This window comes from Octodon degus, unplaced genomic scaffold (genome assembly GCF_000260255.1).
Source record: "Octodon degus isolate 3935 unplaced genomic scaffold, OctDeg1.0 scaffold00039, whole genome shotgun sequence".
NCBI lineage: Eukaryota > Metazoa > Chordata > Mammalia > Rodentia > Octodontidae > Octodon > Octodon degus.
In genome coordinates, this window is record NW_004524615.1 from 11,687,556 (window position 1) to 11,712,037 (window position 24,482).

Below are 24,482 nucleotides of genomic sequence, written 5' to 3' on the forward strand. Positions count from 1 at the left end.
CTTCTTCTTCTTCTTCTTCTTCTTCTTCTTCTTCTTCTTCTTCTTCTTCTTCTTCTTCTTCTTCTTCTTCTTCTTCTTTTTGTATTTTAGGGAAGCGTCTACAGGGTGTTAAGGGTCTCATTACTAGATTGGACTTGTGATCCGCCTGTTTACAGCCTCCTAAGAGCTGGGATTACAGGTGAGTGCCACCACGCCCCAGTCTCTTATCATAAACCTTAACAACCTCAGCAAACAACTTTTTTCTTCTTTAGTAAGAACATTCATGGGGCCGGGGAGATGGCTCAGTGGAATAAGTGCTTCCCCCAACAAGCACAAGGGCCTGAGTTCAATCCACGGTTCCACAAAAAAAAAAGAACATTCATTTAGTTGCCAGAATTGTTATTCTCTGCTCTTCAGACCAATTAAGTAAAATAAAGATTATTCGAACACAAATATTGCAACAGCAGAACTATCAATGTGACAACCTAGACAGCACCTAAGGGTGGTGTGTTCCATGTGGATGCAATGGAAAAAAGACACATGTTACTTCTTGAATTTTCCACTTACAGACGACAGGTAACTAACATTTTGGAAGACTAAACCACAGAAAAGGTAAGACAAATTTGTGCTTACAACCAGACTTCTGAAATATAACAGCTTGTTATATCACTAGAATAACCATTTTTGCATGGATCACTCCTTAAACAATGAAAAATAACCATCCACAAGCTCCCCAGACAGCCTACGGAGCTTTCCTAGACTCCCGTATTTGAAGCACTCTTTAGTTTGGCCACACCCCTGGGCAACTCACTCGAACCCTCGGTTGCCCCTGGATCCTTATTTTTCCTGTAGTGTCTGCTACATTGACTCCTCTATACTTTTTCTAGAGCTCCTCCTTAGCCTAACCCCAACTTGAGCTGTTCCAGTAACTAGGTCTCAAGGCCACTGTAGACTGGTGGCTACTACTTCCCACAGTCCTCTGCTCTGCTCAGTCATGCATCTAGTCATGATCAGACCACCCCCGAGTGGCTACCATGCCTGTTCTCTCCAGCTGACCTATAAGAGGTCTCCACAGGGTTACATGGTTTGGGAAAATGACTATACAGAAATGTACATATTGGAATGAAGAAACAGAAAATAAGACACTTTCAAAGCTCACTGATGTGGTAGCCCATTCATATAAGCCTAGCTCTCTGGGAAGCTGAGGCAGGAGGCTAATAAGTCTAAGTCCATCCCGAAAAACTGACAAAAACCCTGACTTAAAATTTCTTAAAAATTAAAAAGGGATTGAGATGTATTCCAGTGTAAAGGCCCTTGGCTCAATCTGCCAGAACAAAAGTACTTTTAGGCCTTCAAGCCATGTGTGGTGGCACACACCTGTAATCCCAGCACTCTGGGAGGCTGAGGCAGGAAGACCACAAGTTTAAGACCTGCCGTATGGACAGTACATTATAATAATTTATAGACAGGACTTGCTTGGTTTTCACCCTAAAAATTGTAAGGTGTATATTATACTATTTTCACCAGGATGCTGTATCATAGAATTCTCTCACTATTCAACATTCCACTTTATGAGTGCCATGTGGACAGTAAAGAAAACAGATGTTAACCAAGGAAAATTTTCCTGTCTGGACTCAGAAACTTGACATTCAAAAACTCAGCTCATAGGAAGGAGCATGGTCAGCTGGTTTTTTTTTTTTTTTTTTTAATTTTATTTATTTATGTGTGTGTGTGTATGTGTGTGTGTGGCCAGCTCAGCCCACCAGGGGGCGGGGCTGGCTGGCATGTGGTGCTGGGGATTGAACCGCAGTCCCTGTGCTTTGCTAAGCTTGTTCTAAGTAGGTGCTTCAGACCACTGAGCCATCTCACCAGCCCCTCAGCTGGGTTTTATATCTGAAGAATTTTATATTTCCAGATCTGATGAAGCTGGGCATGCTTTTTAGAGCAAATGGGTCTGCTGTTTTGTAGACTCTGCTGTTATTTTCATGAATTTGTGGTTCGTCTGGGAAAAAACAGGTCCTTTAGATGCAATCTCCATTTCCCTCAACCATACCATGCTTCCCTCCGCCCACTTCTTGCCTGTTGATAGGGCAGGTGGTAGCTGAATGCTTTCTGATGTCTGCTGTCCCACTGTCATCCTCTCCCAAGTGTAAAGCTATAATTCAGAAACTGTCTCTCAATATGTAAGGGTTTAAGTTGGTGGGTTTTATGTGCTGATAAAGTAAGGGAACTACCTTCTCATATAGAAAGCCACTCATTTTTATTGAATAAAAAACATATAAAGGGCCGGCCAGATAGCTCGGTGGATTAAAGTGCCTGCGTAGGCAGACACAGGGAGCAGGGTTCAATCCCTGGCCTGCCATGCTGGCCCTGTCCCTGGGGCATGCTGAGATGGCCATTGAGACTGGGTGTGGTGGCACACCCCTATAATCCCAGTGCTGGGGAGGCTGAAAACAGGGAGATCAATCGCTGAGTCCAATCTATATAGTGAGACCCTCTACTAAATACACTTAAAAAATAAAATAAAAACATAAAAATATAAACATATGAGGTGCTTACATTTGATTCTAATGAATTAACAATTTGAGGCTTTCTTCTGCATGAAGAGTCTCTATCCCTGAATAATCACTGTGTGTGCCCTTTAGACTAAGACAGAGATCTCATTACCTCCAGGGATCTGATGCCAAAGACCTTGCAAGAAGCTGCCTGGATTAAGACCTTTGGAGAAGATACCATATTTCTCAAAGAATCTGGTATCATAACTTTGGTGAGTTAAATTTCTCACACTACCATGAAGCTTCATAAAGAGGAAGGCCACAAGTACAGCACGCACTGGGGTTCTGTCTCATCTGCTTGGGCTCCAGAGCCAAATAGCAGGGAGCTAAGATGGTACAAAAGCAATACACATTTCATAAACACCAAACTCAGTGGCACAAACAGCTGCCTGGCAAGCACAAGGTCCCAAGTTTGATTAACATTACAACCCCCCCTCCAAAAAAAAAAAACCCACCACACTTCAAATTTGAATCTGGACCTCTCCTGGCACTATGCGGTAGATACCCCCATGATGCTGCCCGTGAATGCAATTCCCACCCCGATAATGAAAGGAAACAAGCGATGCCCCAGTGTTCTGCACTACCAAGCCAGATATGCAGGAGGTTTCACCTGCTCAGCGCGCAGATATTCAATGCATTCCTGACTTGCGTTTTTCTCTTCATGGAAGTTTTATCAGGACACAGCTCTGTTCTAAGTCAAGAAACATCTGTGCTTAGAACAGAGTAGTCCATTGCTAAAAGCAGTCATTTTTCAGCTTAGTATAATTAGCATCTCAGTCAGGAAACGTATGCCTGGTAAAAGCACCTGAGACATATTTACAGAGATTCTCTGAATATGAGACCTGATAGCACTGTGACAAAAGGGCTTTTTGCTTTTGTTTTATTTTGAGTAATGTGCAAGAGTTTACTGGGGATCTGAGAAAGGATCACACAAATTCTCCTGCTCCTCAACTATACAAAGGGCTTTATCTAGAAGAGTCAAGATATTTCCGCAATAAAATGGAGTTGTGGGAATAAGGGACTAAGATCAAGTGTCAGCTGTAGTGGCCCAGACACTGTGCTGCCCCTCATCCTGAGTGAGAAGGTTCTGTTCCACGTAGAGCCAGAGTATGCACAGTGTTCCTATCCTCCCCAGCCCTCTAAAAGAGCAAAGTCAGGTAGTGTCTATGTGTCTGTGCCTGCCAATTTCTATTCCAGGAGATCTGCTACTAGGATCTGCAGGGTCTTCTCCCTCTCTTTTCATAGCAGGAAAATAAACTTGGCTTGTTCAGAGAAAGTCTTGTAGGTGTGGCAAGTAATATCTAAAGCCTGCCTAGGAGAATTTCCAAAGTGGAAATTAGCTGCCCAAAGCCTAAGAAAGTGAGGGGACATACCTGCAGTGATTTCACTCAGGAGCCTGTCATTTGGGCTGGGAAGAAGTACATGAATCCTCTTAATTCAGGCAGTTTATCCTTTTTTTTTTGCAGAACCAGAGGTTGAACTCAGGCCCTTGCACTTGCCAAGCAAGCACTTATTCTACTGAACCATCTCCCTGGCCCCAAGGCAATTTATTCTTTTTTAAAAAATTTTTTTGGGCGGAAACGGGGATTGAACTCAGACCTTTGCGCTTGCCAGGGAAGCGCTTATTCCACTGAGCCATCTCCCTGGCCCTGGCAATTTATTCTTTTTTTTTTTTTTTTTTTTTTTTGTGGAAAAGGGGATTGAACTCAGGCCCTTGCGCTTGCCAGGCAAACACTTATTCTACTGAGCTCTCTCCCCAGCCCCAGGCAATTTATTCTTGATAAAGGTGGCTCAGGGAAGCTGTTCCTTCCTCTGATGAGAACAAGGTCAGAGGCACAACTGTGCATGGGTAGGGGAGCGGGCCTTCCCATTCTGGGAAGGGGCTTCCTGGCCTCCGTGTACAAACCAGGAAGGGATTGATTCCAGCCCTCTTGGAACACCACCCAGGAGCCAACTAAGAAACCACAGTTGGGGAGGGCACACTCCTAGCTAGAGCCCACTGGGCCTAACCTCCAAACTCCGATTTCAGCCTGGGAAGGGAGTCAGTTGTTTGTGTGCTTGTCCCTGGTAGCCTGGCTACTGCTGTGACAGATTGCTCCATGGATCAACTCAAAACTGTTCTCCAGAGAACAAAACAAGGTTGTTGAAGATGAACAATTTCCTGGATCAAAGAAAAAAAATCTACAGGGAAATAAATATGAACTCTTCAAGCTCCCCTTCTTCTTCAGGGCAAAGAGCAGTGAACTGCGGGCTTTTGAGCTAATAAGGGTATGTTGGACAAAGGCTGGGTCACACTTAATAATTTGCTCAGATGCAAGGCCTTAATGCGCTGACAGCCTCTCCCTCGCCACTTCCAGCTGCTAACAATCTCAGGGTTTCAGCCCACCAAATCTGCTACAAAGGGGCCACTGCTCTGCATCTCTTTTCACAGCTGACAAGCTGGGCTGCAGCAGTGGAGCAGGGAGAGAAGCGACCCTCCTTCCATGTACCATGTGTAAAGGAAGAGGACCTACTGGATGAAGTCTTGTCAGGAACAGGAGCTGACGGAGGACCATGGAGCTGACGGCAGCTCCCAAGGAGTGGATGCCTTAAAGGGCACTCCTGATCATGTTCCCTCTAATACTCATGAGATTCCCTATGTCTAACATTGTCACTCAGCAAGAAGTGCCACAGTTCATTTAGGAGTCATCTTTGCTACTGTATTCTGTAGATGGTTAAAAAAACCATGTGTTCAACAGTTCCCTTCCCCTCCTTTGCTTGATCACCTCCTTACTCTGAAATCCACACCACCTCTCACCTGCACTATCTGATTGGCCTCTTAGCCAACATCAAGGTTTCTTTTAATGCCTGCACTCAGATGTTAGCGTATGAGGATCACACGTCTGAGTCCAGCCTGGGCTACTTAGTGACTTACGGGAAGCCTGTCTCAATAAATGGGCAAGTGGGGCCAGAGAGATAGCGCAGCAGCATAAGTGCCTATTGGGCAAGCAAAGGTCCTGAGTATGATCTCTAGTACTGCAATAAATACATAAAATAAAGTAAAATAAAAAATAAATGGGCTAGAGATTTAACTCAGTGTGAAGGCCCTGGATTCAATCAATGCCCAGTACTTTAAAAAACTGGTGGTGCTGGGATTCAATGTAGGGCTTCACACACACCAGGCAAGGGTGCCTTCACAGAGCTATAGCCCCAGGCCTATTCCATAGATTTTTTTAGCTCTCTGTTTCCAGGAATTACACTTACCAGTGAAAATGGCATTGTACAGTGTTCATCAAATCATAAGCATATAAAAAATGGAATAACTTTTTGTGGTATTTTCTTGCTTACTGAATTTCATACAGGAACTATAAATGTTCTAGATCTAAATGAGTTACCTTCAGGGAACAGCTGTGGCAATTAGAAAGTTCCTAGGATCCTGTCTCAAAAAGGGAAGTAAGACTTTACTCTTGGGTGCAAAATATATTTCCACAATGCTAGTTAGAACTACTGAGTGATTATGTGGTGCCAAGAACTATACTTAGGTGTTATGCCTGCATTACCCCATTTAATTCTCACCCTAGCCAACAAGGTAGATGGTATTTTACAGACCAGGAAACAGTGCTGACAAAGAGCAAATGAGGTTAAATCAAATAGTCAATAAATCAGTATCTGCCTCACTCTAAAGCAAGGGCCCTCCATCATTACCCTGTAAATTGCCCTTTATATACAAACAGATGGGATATATTATAGGATACAATATATGGGATACATTATTGAAGCAATAACTAGAAAATTCCAAGCAGAATTAAAGGAGGCAGAATATTCACAATTATGTGAAGGGATTTAAAACTACAAAATAGCAAAATAAAAGCGACAAATTTCATAATCCAAAGTCTTCAGTTTTCAACTTTCTTGCCATACCCCTCAACTAGTGTTCCAAGGATTGACCTCTGAATTCTTTAATTTTGCAAAGAAGAATAAAGAAAGATAATTTCATGTATGCATGAATGTGTGTTCAGCTGCATGGTATACACCAGCTGGTTATGTCTGGATAGTTATTTGAGATTTAGATTTCTGACCTATTGAAATTGATCCATTTCCCATTACCTACAAAACTGCTCAGCATATAACGGTACCCAACTAATCCTTTGAGAGACTAATGATCTCAAATGTCATGGTTATGCAAAACAGAACAAAACTGATGGGGAGACAAGACCTGTTTTCCCTACCTCTGCTAATTTTGAAATAGTAAGTTTAAAAGATAATATTAGTGTTTGTTAACTAGGGTCAGTTGCTATATCCCTTACACTTGCCTATAAAGTGGTCTGCCAAACAGAATTAAAACCTAACAGACTAAGGAATTAAAGCCCTGGGATTTCAAGCACTGACAAGTACTTTCACTATTTGACTTTTCAAGGCAAAACACCAGCTCACAGGCAACAAGAAGAAGCTGCTTACTAATGAGAAAAAAGAAAAATTATTGTTAGTTTAAATCTCAAAATACTGTAAGATTCCCATTTAAAAAATACATGAACAGCATAAACGTTCTCTTTTATGCTGTGTAGTTCTTTTTCCTTTTTATATAATGACCTTTCTACACAGTATGTGGCACTATTAAGAAAAAAAGAGCCTATGAAAATGAAAGGAATCAGTTAATTTCAAAAACATTTGAGAAATGAAGAGAAACAATGTATTAGAAACACATATTAATCAAGAATATATGTTCTTTGTTATTTTGTGAGAATTAGATTCGCTTTAAAGAACAAAATACTTAATATACAGCTTGATCTACTTCTGCATTAATTACGACTTCTAGGTGACAAGGAGAAAGCCTACACAGAGAATATTTAAAAGCAAGTTCTGTCTTTATATTCACTGAGATTTTATAGTAAAAGAGATGGTAACAGGGCTAGTGAGGAAATAGAGGAACTGAGTCACTTATATATTGTAGGTGAGGATGGAAAATGGTGCAGCTACAGTGGAAAACAGCAGGCAGTTCCTTAAAAAGTTAAGCATAGAAAAAAAGTTAAGCATAGAGATAGATACTTATGCCCCTAGGTATCCGCTCCCAGGTATCATCCAAGAAGAATGAAAACTTCTGTCCACAAAAAAACCTTGCGTAGATTCATAGCAGTATTATTCAAACCAGCCTAAAAAAAAAAAAGATAGAAATAACCAAATGCCAGCCAGCCAGATAGCTCAGTGAACTAAAGTGCCTGTTTAGGCAGGCACAGGAACTGGGGTTCGATCTCTGTTGCACTGTGACAGCCCTGCCCCTGGGGCACACTGATACAGCAATTGAGACTGGGTGTGGTGGCCTGTTCCTGTAATCCCAGCACTTGGGAGGCTGAAAACAGGAGGATTAATATGAGTTCGATCTATGTAGTGAGACCCTGTAGACCCTGTACTAAATAGCCCCACAAAAAAGAAATAACCAAATGCCCATCATGGCACATCCATACTATGTTCGGTCCAGTTATGTTTTGATGATATTCACCTATAAAAGGGAATGAAGAACTGACAAATGTTGAAAATGGTATTCCAAGTGAAGTCACTCAAACGATATTGTAGGATTCCAGTTCTATGAAATGTAGAGAATGAGCAAATATACATGCAAAAAAAAAAAAAAAAAATTAGTAGTTTAAAGACATAGGAAATGGGGTGTGACTGTTAGTGGGTATGTGGCTTCTTGTGGGGGTGATGAAATGTTCTAAAACTGATTATGGGGGCGATTACACAGCTCTGGACTGCTTGGCACATATCTCAAAAAAAATTTTTTTTTAAAGTCCTTAGAAGCAGCTACTTGAAACCTCTACAGTATTCTGTACGTAGGCAAAAGGTAAAAGTGGACACATGAGGAGAAGTAGTAAACATACAGAACACCTACAAGAATGGCAACAAAAACAGCAGTGCTACAACCCACTTAAGGAAACTGCTTTGGAGGGCTAATACTTAGAACACGCTAAAGGAGGATGGTGGCTTTACCAAGGCAAAAGTGACTACTGGGGTTATGACTGTAGTTTTGTGGCGGAAGATGTGCTTAGGCATGTGCAAGGCCCTGGTTTCCATGCCCAGAACCACAAACAAATAACAACAACAATCCATTATTTTTTACATACGTAATGAGAAAACACGAGTGTTTCACTTGGAAATTTCACTTACAAGTCAAATTATCTGCATTTGAAAATGAAGAGGCTTAATTTATAATGATTTTGACCTGCTTTTGACAAATATCTATTAAAAATTTATTAAAATGCTTAAACTTGAGATAATACTATAGGCACTAGAAAGAAAACAAATAAGAGCAATCCAATCCTTTACCTTCTGTTCAATAAAAAACTAGCATCTCCGTGGCAGGTGGCACAGAGAACGCTGCCCAGGGGGTTAATCAAAATTCCCTTAGAATAATTGAAAAGCATCTGCATTTTCCCTTTAGAAGCCACAAAAAAGTCACAGTAAGCAGAACATATAATCTTGATTATTAGCACCAAGCCTACAGCAGCACAATGTGCTGTCTTCAGAAATGAAGTTACAGGATGTGATGTCTCTCCTAGTAAGACTAAAAGCCTCAGGATAACGAAGGAGATGCAGGTGACCATAAGTTGCACATGTGATGCTCACTGTTGTCACCAGCAAACTGCAGGTCTATAGAATGCAGCTGCTCTTAGGCAGGATGGTGCTGGGGCAGCCTCAGAGGTCACTGACCCCAACTTTTCATTTTCCCACAAAGACCACTGAGGTTCAGGAAGGTCACACAACCAGTTTAAAGCATTACAGGATCTCTCCAGGGCCCTACGTGAGACTCTCCTCATTCCAAGTCCATGTATCTCTGAAGTCTACCTGAAAACGGAAGTGAGGTATGCTGGCCACACTCCACATACACGAGCTGCAGAAGTCATCTGTGAAGGCACCGGGCCAAGGGCTCGGGTGGGGCACATTCAGAACTGTGGTTGCAGGGCTGTGAGCATCAGCTCAGGAAGGCAGAATGAAAGCTGTATATATATTTTTTTACATTTAGTTGGTTTTTAAAAAAATTTTTATTTATTTAGTGTGTGTGTGTGTGTGTGTGTGTGTGTGTGTGTGTGTGGCCAGCTCAGCCCACCAGGGGGCAGGGCTGGCTGGCATGTGGTGCTGGGGGATTGAATCACGGTCCCTGTGCTTTGCTAAGCTTGTTCTGAGTAGGTGCTTTAGACCACTGAGCCATCTCACCAGCCCCAGAAAGCTATATATTGTATAGGTCTGCAGTTTCGCATTAGGCTGATGAAGTCTCATCATCTGCAAGAGGCCTTCGTGAGAAGATGGTGAAAAGTAACGAAAGGCACTGAGAAGTCCCTGGAGGTCCAAAGGGATTTGTCAGGCTCCTGTATGGCACAGGTACACTGTGTCTACCTTTGTTTCAGGTCCACATAGCAAACCAGTTCTTGAGCTTCCTCATTATTCTGGTGAGCAGACTTAAAGATGTGGTCACAAATTAATAACTGCACTGTCTGATTTAGGCATCAGTCTCTGTGCGTTTAGTTACTATAGGTCATTTCCTTAGACCTGATTACTTCTGGGTTTCCTATCTCCCAGAGTGCTGGGAATACAACACAACATGCAACTATGTACTTTACATTTAACATTTTGTGGGGGACTCATAGATCCAGGGAGAGACTACTCCACTCAGGATAGCTAATTCTTGAAGATAACAAACAACTTATTTGGAAACAAACCAACCACCCTTTTTACTCACCTCTCATGACCAACTAATATTTCCCTTGCCCTAAATCATTTTGGGGCCTGGTTCTGAGCAATTATAGACCACCCCTACTGCTCAAAGCCCACTTACATTAATAAAACTGGTCAGGCTAGGGAGATAGTTCAGTGGCCTAAGTGTCTGTTTGGCAAGCACAAGACCCTGAGTTTGATCCCTGGTATTGCAAAAATAATAATAATAATAATAATAATAATAATTAATAATAATAATAATAAAATACAACCAGTCAATACTATGCTGTTACACTGCTGCCTTACTCCACCTTTACAAAGGAAGCCCTACAAAGGCTCCTTCCTGCCTTGCTCCTTTATGCCTCCTGAGCTATGTTAGTGCTTCCCCTGTGGGCCTGTGTAGCCTAGAAGACCCCCTTTTCTCAAAAAAAAAAAAAAAAAAAAAACAGGTAAGGAACAATTTTTTTAAGGGCATTTATCTCTCCATATTGGTTTCAGTCACCTCCATAAATCCAAATCCACAGGTACATTTCCTAAAACCTTGCAGTGTCAACACCTGACAACAGACAAGATAGTGGGTCATCGCCATCGCCGAGTAAGTGACAAGGGCCACATGCTCCTGCCTGGTGCCTCTCTTGCCACCTTCCCAGTGGATGCACACTATTGGAGTGGCCGCTTGGGAGAGCCAGGCTTTGTGAAAGCTCCCCATGCGAAGCTGGGCAGCACACACAGCATGCCTCATCTTCAGGCAGGCTTATTTTCAACAAATTGATACATTGATACAACAGTAATAAACTGATCTTTTAGTTTCCATACTGGATCTTAGCCAAAAGACCAAGAAGCAATGATCTTTTAGTCTCAATAACTTGGATTAACAGAGATGACCCAACAAGAAAAATCTATAGATTGGCAAGCTTGAACTATAAAAAAAAGTCATTGTGAAATGAAAACCAGATAGAATCAAGGAAAGAAAAAAGTGACCCTTGAATCCTAACTTCAGATAGTGATAAAAAGACAAATCTCATCTACTGAAAGATGGTGATCATAGTTCTATGTAAACATAAGGGTATATGCATATAGTAAAAAATAAATACATGTGTGGGGCTGGTGAGATGGCTCAGTGGTCTAAAGCACCTACTTAGAACAAGCTTAGCAAAGCACAGGGACCACAGTTCAATCCCCCAGCATCACATGCCAGCCAGCCCCGCCCCCTGGTGGGCTGAGCTGCCCCCCCCCCACATAAATAAATAAATAAAATTTTAAAAAAATACATGTGACATCTATTTGTGGGACCCATCTGATCAAGATGCTGGAAGTACAGTTCACAAATTAAAGCCACAATGAATGAATCTAGAGAGAGTGTGGGTAGAAGAGCTGGAAACTATTATCCAGAGGACAATTAAGTTTTCAGAATCTCAGCTTCATGAAGTATTGGGGATATGTGATCTTCACAGATATTTCCATGTTCCTGGCTTCAGTGGTTTGACCTACGATTTTTCAACCTCATGATGTTATGAAGGCAATACCCATCCAGGAGAAGGACTTCAATTATTGCCTTTGGATCTTCTCCCCTGCTACTGGTATGTAGTATGCTTATTCCCTGTGATGCTGGGCAGTAGGGCATCTCTCAGTCAACCATACAATCACCATGGGAAACAAGCAATACTTTTACAGTGTGTGGAACTGCAAAGATCTGACCACAGAAGGGTGGTGTATTAAATGCATTTTTAGTTTACAATATTTTCAGCCACACGATAAGCAAAAAGTAGACTTTTTAAAAAAATTATAGATTTTTCCTTCTAACTTTGTCTATAGACTAAGCACCAAATTGTAACCTTGATCGAGATGACAATTTCAGATGACAAACAAGGAAAAGGAGGGGAAAAAATTGAGTCCAGTGAAACAAAGGCAGAGCAAAAGGATATAACAACAATAAAGAACCATTATATGCCAAGTGCCTATTATTTTCAGGTATTTTACAAACATTTCCTTGTTTAACCCCTTGCCCCTTTCATTATAGTACATAATGCCTATCTTGCAAGATAATTGAGGAGCAGAGAAGTACCTTGTTCAAGTTCACAGAGCTAGCAGATGGGAGAACTTAGATTCAAATGCAGGAATACAAGCTCCATTCACTATTCCTCCTCCCACTCCCGAAAGCCTAGATGCTCACTAACACCCTGGTAGTGATTCACAGAAATTGCTTGTGAACACATAACTCAGGAATCCCACATATTTCAAATTGAAAACATTCCTAAGAGTACTACATGTCTGATGTTTACAACTAACTCTCAGGTACTCTGGCTTACTGGTCAAATAAACAGAATGGAACTAAGTGAGCAAACGTATAGAGGAATATTCTCAAACACTAAAGCATCCTTCAAATACAAGGCATTGTTTACTAAAATTAATGTTGAGGCTCTGGCAGCGATCAGCAGGATACTGAGTTACTCTGAAATAGTGACACCTTAGGATAGATACACTGTGAGACCATGAATCGTCACAGGGAATGTAAATGATGCACACAAGCGACTGCCTTATCTTTGGGAATGACTCTATTAGAGAACACAGGATGACCCCCACCCCGGGAAAGGGCCAGCCTTTCACAGAGTCCCACTGTGAACCCACCCTCTGCCACCTCACAGTCTTCCTGGGCGGCCTCATTTCCAGCCTGGCTTCAGGTCTATCTCACCTCCCTTGCTGACAAAGCACCAACCTTGTTGCTCACCCCTGAGTACTTTCCTGATCTCCACACCAGCAGTGTCCTTTGCATGTGGATATCTCTCTAGCCTTTCAAACTAAAACTAGTCAGAATCTAACGTACTGACTACTCCATCTGTTCTCTGGTATGATTCTTCTCTTCTGCTTGTGAGCCAATAGGAAAAAAAAAAAATACTCAAAGGACCTTGTAATATTCTCGCCCCCTTCTTTCAAATCCTTCAGTGGTCCTCAAAACCTAGAGGACACAGCCAGTCTGTGTGGTATGAACTTGCATCTTCCACCCTCTGCTAGCTTAGTTTCATCCCCTACTTTTGTCCTCCTACCTTCCTACCTGCTCTTCCTTAGACTGGGGACTGCCTGTGCCTTTATGCCTTCATTTATTTTATTCCTTCTCTTCTCTCTTCAGCTTTTGAGCATCTCCAGGCTTTGCAGGTGCTGATCCCTTCTCTCTGAAATGTTTCCCCTCTTGCAAACTTGATTCATCCTGAAAGTTGCAGCCTGAGCTAGAGATGTCTGCTGGGGGTGAGGGTGGTTATGGTTCCCCCTTTCCTTTATCCAAGTTCTCAGGAAGGCACTTCTACTTCTTATACCTCTCTAATCCCATCCCTAGCACATTAGACTCTAACCAGCTGTTTCCACTTCTGAACCCTTAGGGCACTGCAGGCTCATTCATGGCAGGTACAGCTTTTACTTTTGATTTGACAAAACTTAATGTCTGTCACATAGTGGATGATCAATCAATATGCCATCATAGCATTAATTACTGGCATTTACACTTACTATCAAAATATCTTAGTAAGATATGAAATATAGATCACCCTCCCCCAGGTTTATTGAGATACTGCTGACAAACAAAATGTAGATTTTTTTAAAAAATGTATTTATGTGTGTGTGTGTGTATGTGTGTGTGTACACCTCAGCCCACCAGGGGGCGGGGCTGGCTGGCATGTGGTGCTGGGGGATTGAACCGCGGTCCCTGTGCTTTGCTAAGCTTGTTCTAAGTAGGTACTTTAGACCACTGAGCCATCTCACCAGCCCCAAAATGTAGATTCTTAATCAGGGAATCCTGCTCAATAGCCTGTTGTTTTGTATAAGGGATTGCATCTTTTTTTTTTTTTTTTTTTTTTTTTTTTTTTTTTTTTTTTTTTTTTTTTTTTTTGTCGCATTCTGTTTTTATTTTTAAAGTAAATTGGATTACAATTATCCGGTGCCACACTGCTGTACATACAGCCCACCTCAGCAGAGAGTTCACTGTGAGACTAGAATTACCACAAAAACAATGCTCAAGAGTAAGATTATATTGATAGCCCATTTCATAAAATCTTACTCTATCATATTTGGACTGAAATTCTCCCTATGTAGGGGAAAATGCAGTATGGGATGCTATGGATTTACCCTTTCCTGAGTATCATAAATATATCTAAACATGCAAAAATGGCATTAAGCCTTCAAAAAATACCATTTCTGTGGCTACTGCCTGCTTTTTGCCACTGGATGGGAGAGGGTCAGCAGGGACAGTGCAGCCCTGTGTAGACAGAAGCCCTATGTGGTCCCAAGGCTGAGGAAGGCCCTGGTTTCTGTGGCACAGGCTTCCCATTCCTCTCTTTTCCCATCCAAGGAAAATGGGGCCTGGGCGAGATGCGCAGGCCCTATGGTCAAGCCAGTCAGCGACTCCAAAGAGAGAGTGGAAGTGGAGCACACTCAGGACGCAGGAGGCCGTGAAGAAGACCGCTGGGACAGCTGAACAGTCAGGGGACCAGTGTTCAGGAAAGCCAAGAATAAATCCAAACACATTACTCCAGAAATGCCACTAACACTGAGAAACAGGGGCAGTGAGAGACTAACATAAGAGTCACATATGTTGAGAGACTTTATATCATTTATAAGGCATAGAAGACAAAATTTTCTTGAAGTTTATTTTTATTTTTTGAGATAAGGTCTCACTTTATGGTTCAGGCTGGCCTTGAACTTGCAGAAATCCTCCTGCTTTACCTTCCTGAGTGCTGGGATTATAGGTGTATGCCACCATGCCCGACTCTTCAGGTTTATTTTTGGAAGGTGATACATAACCAAAAGTGCAAGACATCATATACTACTCTAAAAAGTCAATAGAAAGCAGTAACAAATCTAGGGTTGTTTTTTTTTTTTTTTCATTTTCCAAACAAATGGGAGTTTGCTCTACAAAAATTCAAGGTTCACAAGTGAATTTTCAGAAGAAGCAGAACTTTCTGATGATGTTTATATATCTATAAATATGAATGATACAAATTTCAGGCCCTGAAATGTCAGATGACAAAATACAGCCCAAGCTTCAGCTCTTGCTAATTAAACGAATCAATTAAGAGACTGCAGTTGCAACTGTGTAGCTGCTGTTCTATGGTAGCAATAACAACCCCACGGGGAGGTCTTTCACTACATTAAAATGCTGTCCTCCACAACTCCATCTGATATTATTAGAAGCAGTTATTTGTGTCTTGCTGTCATATTAGTTGCAAAGGCAAATTATGGAAATATGCAGACCAGAATGGTCCCAGTATGAGATCAGGTTGGGTTTTCAGCCTCCAAGGGAACAACTGCTGAAATTCCAAAGTTCCCCAAAGTTCTTTAATGGAACTGATAAATCTATCAGCACAGCACCCATTCAGAAGCTAGGTAAGGGTCGCATATTTACATACTTTCCCGCTAAGCTGATACAATTCAATGAGATGAATTATCATATTAAGTTTACCCTCCTGAGTTAAACTGATGGAGTTCAAAATTGTTTTCGATGGTTGTCATTAATCGCTGTTACTTCGTAAATGCTTACTTTGAAATCTAATTGTACTGGCGTATCAAGGGTCATATTAATAGCATTCTTAATGGTAAATCTTTGTAAAACATGTTTATTCTACTTATATTATCACTCAAGCATTCAAGGCTAATAAGAAAGTATATGTATTATCAATAAAAACTTAATTTAAAATGTACAATTTGAGATTTAAATTAGTTTGAAGAACTTTAGCATCATTTGGTTTCATTAAGATCTCTGGCGAAGCTTCAAAGACATCGAATTTGATAGTTCCTCAAGAGTTTTGGGTAAATGCAATGTCAGAGCCATAGAGAGGCCATTCAGCAGAATTTAAGTCTCTCTTCCCTTTTGGTCAACTGGAACTCTTTTTCCAAAGGGGGAAAATCCTGTCCCACTGAGAAATGTTTCCTTTTATGTTGCTGTACTTTAAACACTGACTATGATATAAAAGTTTTGGAAAAATGATAACTTCTCCTTTTTTTTTTTTTTTTTTTGTGGCTGGCTCAGTCTACCCTGGAGGCAGGGCTGGTGTGGCATGTGGTGCCAGGAATCAAACTGCAGTCCTTGGGCTTTGCCTAAGCAGGCGCTTTGCTATCTTGCTGGCCCAACTTCTCCATTCTTAAGATAATAAAAATATTCACCCATAATGTTTTAATATAGTTCAAGCAGAAAGTATGGTTCAGTAAAACTGCCTCTTCTATTTTTTTTAATTTTATTTATTTGTGTGTGTATGTGTGTTCTATTTCTTTGTGAGCTTATAATTATCTGATGTGCAATGTCTTACAGTTAATCAGAATCACACAACAAAAACTCAATATTTGAATAGATATAAATATAAAATACTACAACACATAGCTTAGCAAGGAAATGTATGTTACATACTGAACATTTGTGAACCCATGCTCCCTAAATTCCAATGCTGACCCCCCAATCTGACAGTATTTGGAGGTGGGGACTTGGGAAATGATGGGCTTAAATGAGGTGATAGAGATGGCACCCTCGTGTGGAATCACTGTCTTCAGTAGGAGAGACAAGCTGGATGTGGCACACCTGTAACCCCAGCATTATGGAAGATGGAGGCAGGAATGAGTTAAGCTCAAGGTCAGCCTAGGTAACTTAGTAACTTAAGAGAGATCCTGTTTCAAAATAAAATATAAAAAGGCCTGGGGCTATAGCTCAGTATGAAAGGCCTGAATTCAATTACCAGTATCACCACCAGCAGCTCCCCCCCCCACACACACGAAGAGGAGGGAAAGGAAGAGACCAGAGTTAAGTGCCCTCCCCTCCTGGCTCATAGCAGGAGAATCCTCCCCAGGAAATGAACCTGCTGGCTCCTTGCCCTTGGACATCCAGTTTCTGGAACCATGTTGCTAAGCCTCCTAGTCCATGCTACTTTGATTATGGCAGCCCAAACGAGCTTACACTTAAATTTACTAGTAACTTAGCATTTACTACAAATGGTTCTGTGGATTACAGTCAAGGAATTTGTTTTTGGTCTGGTGGTTAACAATTTAACTTCAATCAAAACAAAACATCCAAGGTTCTACCAGTTACTAGTACCGAATAGTTCTTCTGGTGCACAGAGCTACTGGGGATCATGCTCACTGGGAATCAGGCACACCCATCAGTACTGCTTCAGCTCGTCCACGTATGAGAAGGCAACTCCAGTTGCCTAGTAATGTTAATAGGCATGAAAATACTTTGGAGAATAAAGCTTGTTCAGATAAAGTATCAGCAAAGCATAGACCTAGAGGGATTGGTCTGTGGCTAAAATGCATTTTTAGGTAAATTGCCTAAGTCATTCCGTAACTTTTCATATATGTCAAACATGCTTTCATGTCTATATAAAGAGTGCACTGGGCCAAAGAGTCATCTAAGAAATCATGTCCACCAGAACATTGTAGGTACAAAATTCTAGGATGAGGGTAAGACCTAATCCTGATCACTGATGTCTTTGTATTCTCGTGAATGAATACGCAGACACAGAAGAAGGCCATATGACAAGAGAAAGAAAAACTGCAATGGCATGGCTATGAGCCAAGGGGACACCAGGAACTGCCAGCCGCTACCAGAAAGCTGAGACAGGCATGGAAAAACAACCGAGAACCTCTCAGAAGTAACCAGCCCACCCACACTTTGATTTCAGACTTCTGGCCCCCAGAGCCATGAGAGAGTAAATTTCTGCTGTTCTAAGCCTCCTAGTGTGTGGAAATCTAATGCAGCAACCTCAGGAAACTAAGAGTCCCATAACATACATTTTAGTAGTTGGAAAGTAAGTAAATTAATAGTAACAGTTAAAATGCAATAAATGCTTAACACACACACACACACACACACACGCCTCAAATACATTCCTCTTTGGTCATAAAAGCACATTTCATAGCTGAATGCCACACGCCATTAATTTGGGAGACTCTGCTTTCATTATACAAAAGCATGACCTAACAATTTTTAAGTATGTTCAAGCAGTGCAACAGAAAGGAAACCTTGTGTGTGGACTGAAAGTCATGAGCCAAAGGCTTTATGGTTAGAATAAAGCTACTGACTCTCAAATCTACACTTTTATGTGAACCCAAAGTCTATTTAATGGACACGAAGCTAGATGAAAAGATAATGATCTTTATGTTCCCAGGTTAAATATCTAGGTAAGCTTAGCAACTCCATCCATGGGAGGTTCAGGTAGGCAGTGCTCAGTACCACTCTTCACCCAGGAACAAGAGACAACAGAGGCTGATCTTGTTGTGTTCAGCTTCTACAGGGACTCCATTGGGGGCCTGGAGACCTCACCTCCAGCTCTTCCCTATTTCACTTATTGTGAATGAGACACTGGGTGACCTTTCCTCTGGAGGACATCTGCACAATGGAACAAAAGACAGGCACAATGACTGCCTGTGATAAGAAGTCCTGGTTCCCATGCTCGGAGCAGTTCTGCTATAACCGTGGTGGCTACTGCCATCATCTTGCCCTCTGAAGCACTCCGGGGGAAACCACAGGGAAATGGTGCAAAAGCAATGATGCTCGAGTCTAATAACTGCTGTTGCCGCTGATCCTGGAGTCACAGGTCTTCCAGAAGCAGCCATGAAATTGTAGCAGGCTAATTTGTCATCTTGCAAGACAAGTGTCAGACAGCTCATAGTTCTTGAGAACCACTTTGTTTTGGGGCTCAGAGTCAGAATTAGTCATTCAGTCCCACCCTAACACTACCTGCCTATTAGCAAAAATGTAAGTGCCATCTAAATGGACTAAATTCATATAGTTACGCAGCCTTCATCTACAGGTGCCATCAGGACACATGTGCACACCACAGTAGCACTGTAAGTTATAACAAAACAACAACATAAAGCCCCAAACTGCCCAACTGCTCACCAATAGCGAACCAGCTTATCAACGCAACATCCCTACGTAACTGTAACCATAAACAAGTTATAGCTTCATGCAACACAGGGGATCTTACAAACAATGCAGGGCAAAATAACCAAGTCATAGATGATTAACGAGTTTAAATGCAAGCAAAACTAAACTATATTTTTCAGGGATGCAAGTATGTGGAAAAATTATAAAGAAAAAGGAAGAAATGATAAATTTAAAACCAAGAATAAACCCCTTGAGAGGCTGAGACAGGGGTATCACCATGAGTTAGAGTCCCTGGGCTATATAAATGAGTTCAAGGCCAGCCTGCAATATACAGTGAGACCCTGACTCAACCCTATCCTCCAAAAAATTTAAAAATAAAACCAAGAAAAAGTTTTGATGGGAGGTGGGGAGACAAAATGAAGACAAGATTAGGAAGAAGCACACAGCAAAACTCCAATAAATATACAGTTAAACAAATAGTTTTTATTCTAGTACTTTAAAACTTGCAAGTGTTACGTCAATGATCTTTTAAATGTACCTGTATAATTACATAAGGTATATTTATAATACTTGGTGTGATTTTATATAATAATTAATACAACCTAGTTTTTAAAAAGAAATGACATTTACTGAAAATAAAACAGAAAATAAAGAGGAAGTAGGGGGACCTTTTTCAAATGGATGGGGGAAAAGGAATGAAGGAGAAGGAAAGGAAATACAGGGATTTAAAAAAAAGAATTAAGATATGTTCTGCACAAACACTGTGATAATTATAATCACTATACACTACAAACATGTTCTTAAATAAATTTTAAAAATAAAAATCACTAAACCCCCCCCAACTGATATTTTAAAAATTCAGAGTAAACAATGAGGGGTGTATGTGTGTATATGCATGTGTATGTGCACGCGTGCACGCACGTGCGCATGTGTGTGCGTGCTGGGAACTGAACTTGGGGAGCACTGTGGTATGTCTCCAGCCCATTTTTTATTTTTTTCTCCAGGGCCCCTTTATTAGTTTTCTTTGAGGGATGGTCTTACTAAGTTGAGTTGCAAATTGAGATCCTTCTGCCTCAGCCTCCTACACAGCTGGGATCACCACCATGCCCAGTGAAATAAATTATTCTTAAGTGTGTACTTTTTCTAAGTTGAAATACTAACATTATTTTTGAACCTTGATGATAAAAAAAAGAAGTGTTTCCCTTAGTCTAAAATTAAACTCGTCTTTGAGCACTGAAGGCTAAGTTTATCAATATTCAAAAGAATCCCATGTTGTTCATATAACTCTAAAAGAATTCTAATAAAGACAAGTGTTAGCCATCACCTTTCCATGTGACACACTGCTGCCGTCCCTGGCCTGTGTCCCGGAAAGTACATCTACTTTAAATTTTTCTACTGAACTGGCACAGGCAAGCTAGACATCAATCTGTATTCATTGTAATAGTCTAACTATCTTCCAACCACATTCTTTCTTCCACCAGGATCCATTATGGCAAATAATACACACACACACACACACACACACACACACACACACACACACAAATTAAATAGAACAAACAAAGGGGCTATCCAAACCCCTGTGTTGTAGAATTTTATAGTAATTAGAAATCAATCTGGACGTTGTGTTAGAAATTGGCATTCATACTGTCTTTAGGGGCCGGGAAGATGGCTCAGTGGAATAAGCGCTTCCCTGGCAAGTGCAAGGGCCTGAGTTCAATCCCTGATTCTGCCAAAATTAAATAAACAAAATAAAATGACTGAAGTTTAAAAAATAAATAAATAAATAAAAAATAAATAAATAATAAAATGATTCCAGGGGTCGGGGAGATAGCTCAGTAGAATAAGCATCTGCCTGGCAAGTGCAACGGCATTAGTTTAATCCCCAGGTCCGCCAAAAAAATAAAAAAATAGGGGGCCAGGGAGATGGCTCAGTGGAATGAGCGCTTCCCTGGCAAGCACGAGGGTCTGAGTTCAATCCCCAGTTCCGCAAATAAATAAATAAATTAATTAATTAATTAAATTTTTTTTAAAAAAAAATTCCATACTGTCTTTAGGAATCAAAAGCAGGCCGTCTTTCATGTAGTAGGACCAGTGGGTAATGTCAGGGGCATGGAATTCTCTTCCATTCTTTTCAGGTGACTTTTTCTTTGACATAGGATCTCACTGTATAGTTCAGGCTTGCCTTGAACTCAGGATCTTTCTGCCTCAGGTCCCTAGTACTAGGCTACAAGCATATGCCATCAGGCCTAGCCTCATGTCATTTTATTTCACTTTTATGTGGTGCCAAGGATCAAACTCAAGACCTTGCACTTACCAGACAGGCACTTATGCCGCTGAGCTATATCCCCAGCCCACTTAATTGTTTGGTTGAGCAGAGGGTGTAATTTTTTTTTCTTTTTGACCAGTATGTTGGATGCTTGAGGTCAATGGAAGGGAATAAAATGAAGGGGCACTTTTAGATGGAATAAGCATCAGACTAAGCACAGAGAGATCTATACCTCCTTTACTCTATCCAGCCAAGGGATGTGACAATAAATCATGTTAGCTCACCTCTAAGGTCCCAACCACCTATATTTATTTTTAGTCCACTTCTTTCTTTCTTTTTTTTTTCAGTTCACTTATTTCTGTATTTATTTTCTTCACTTTTCTTTTTGAAGGCTAATACCTTGTCCTACACTGACTCAGAAAGTCCCTTCACCTAGATATAGTCAATTAATATTTTATTGTATATCTACTATTACCAGGCCAAGGACAAAAAGCCCTATGCTTGCAGAGCTTATTACATCCAAGTGAGGAAGACAGACAATAAATACGCCAAAAAGTAAAATGCATTGAATGCCAGCTAGTGGTAATTGCTAAAGAAAAAATTGGCAAGGAGAGCAATAATATGTCAGCAAGTGTGATCAAGCTCATCAATGGTGAGACACAGAGCCACCAAGAGGTGGCTGGTCAGTAAGGGCTTGAAGAGAGTGAAGATCTCCCAGCGCAGACATCTGGCAGATGTTCCTTACAGAAGAAAGGCACACACAGAGCCTGTGGGGCAAGTGCCTGCATCTGCTTTCCCTGCCATATTAACAACAGACTGGGGAGCAGAGGTGCACGTGAAAGGCTTTGGCTCCTGGATGGTTCAAACAAGAGGAAGGAAGGCCTCAGTCGGGAGTGGGTGGGGGGGGAGGGCAGTGGGAGTCAGTGAAAGAAGAAAGGACGAGGAGGGCGTAGCTCAGTGGCACAAGTGCAAGGCCCTGGGCTTGATCCCTAGCATGACCAAGAAATATAATTTTTTTTTAAAAAATCAAGGATAATGTAGAAGTTTTAGCCCAAGTGGCCATTTAAGAAAAACTGTGGAAAAAATTTTTTGTTTATGGTAGATACTAAAGCTCAGTTTCAATAAGGAAATTTAGAAATCTGTTAGAATTGCAGGCAAGTGCCCAGTAGCAAGACAGCAAAAGTGTCTAGCATGTCCAAAAAGCCACGGCATGAGCACTGCCAGTAAAAAGCACTTCTATCCCCCCACATCACGGAATTCTGAATAGCCATGAAAAGAAAAAGACTTGTCATGTGTTGACACAAAAGATGTTCAAGGGTATGGCTGTGTGACCAGATATGTAGTTCTGGGTCTGGAAGGACACAGGTACTGTTGAAAACTCAAATATTTCTAGGGGATGGGATATGTACTTTTGTGATAGTTATTTTTGTATGTCAATTTTGTGAAGCCACAGAACCCAGACACTTGGTCAAAACATTATTTTAGATATTCCTGTGAAGGTATTTTAAAGAAGTTAATGTTTTAACTATGAGGGAGGCTTATACTCATAAGGTAGGTTGGCCCTTATCTAATCTGTTGAAGGCCTTAAGGGAAAACCAATGAGAACAAAGAATAATTCTGTCAGAAGACTGCCTCAGCACTAGAACTGAAACTTTTCCCTGGGTCTCTAGCCTACTGGCCTACATCAGAGGTCTGAGATTTGTCAAGCCTCCATAGATACAAGAGCCAACTCCTCAAAATCAATCTCTTCCCCATCCCCATATACATAGATCTATACACATGCATACTCTATTTCCTTTGGAAAACCCTAATACAACTTCATATGAGATGAATTTCAACAGTATCTAAAACTTTTATTTATAATGAGTACATATTACTTTATTAATCAGAAAAACAAGAGTAGCCATAAGCCTGAATTTTAATACCTGGAGTTTAAGTTATAGTTGCCAAGTGCCTGCCTATACACACACAACTATACATTTACCTTATAAACTATATCTCTGTGGGCCGGCCAAATAGCTCAGTGGATTAGGCCAGGGGTTCGATCCCTGGGCCTGGCCGTGCTGGCCCTGGGGTACACTGAGACACTGATTGAGACTGGGTGTGGTGGCACACGCCTGTAATTCCAGCTCTTGGAAGGCTGTAAACAGGAGAATCACTACAAGTCCAATCTAGTAGTGAGACCCTGAACACCCTGTAGACCCTTCCCTAGAATAGAGAAAAAAACAAACTATACCTCTGTCTATACTCAAATAAATGATAAAATACTAAGCAAACATTTTATTAATATTCATCTTACTTCAATGGCTACAAAACCATTCCATTTTTATCCAAATCACAACCCTCTCTGATAGTCTCAATAAACTATCAGAAACATTCAAAATGAATCCAGTTTGAACAATCTCACAGACATTTCACATATTATAAATAATACTTAATAAATTAATACACGGAGAAATATTCAAAGCAACAATAGCAATAGACAAAACTATAATGTGCCTTTTACATGAATTGTTTTGAAAACTTAACAGCAGTAACTAGTAATGTAAACCTCTTTTCAGCAGACAAAGCTAGTAATTTAGAAAATTATATCTAATACTAGTAGGAATATAAAGGATCCTAATATATCATGTGTAGTGTTTTAAAGATATAAAATAACTGGCAACATGTATAATAAGCCATAAAATTATTCATGCTTTTAGTCTATTTAAAAAGAAATATATTTTGTGCAGTTAAAAAAATCTTATACTTAACTAGGTGTGGTGGCACCTGACTGTACTCCCAGCACTTGGGAGGCTGAGGTAGGATCACTGTGAGCTAGAGGCCAATCTGGGCTACAAAGTGAGCTCAAGGCCTGCCTGAACTACACAGCCAGACCCTGTCTCAAAAAGGCAAAACAAAACAAAATATTGATTTGAAAATAATTCAAAATATCAAAAAAGTAAAACATATTTAATTGTTTACTGGACTAGCTAGTGCTAGTAATGGCAAAAAAGTGGGAGTAACTTCAATACCTAACAGGAAACAAAATAAATAAAATATCATATCTATCAATTAGATTTTAACTCTATTACCATTAATATTATATTTATAAATATTTTATAGCAATATATAAAATAATAGAATTTAG

General features: G+C 40.7%; 1 protein-coding gene across 2 annotated transcripts in view; it reads right to left on the bottom strand.

Moving 5' to 3' along the window:
• The window catches only part of Pcca (propionyl-CoA carboxylase alpha subunit), a 512,764-nt gene that overhangs the window by 49,364 nt on the left and 438,918 nt on the right, over positions 1–24,482 (bottom strand). The window lies entirely within an intron of this gene.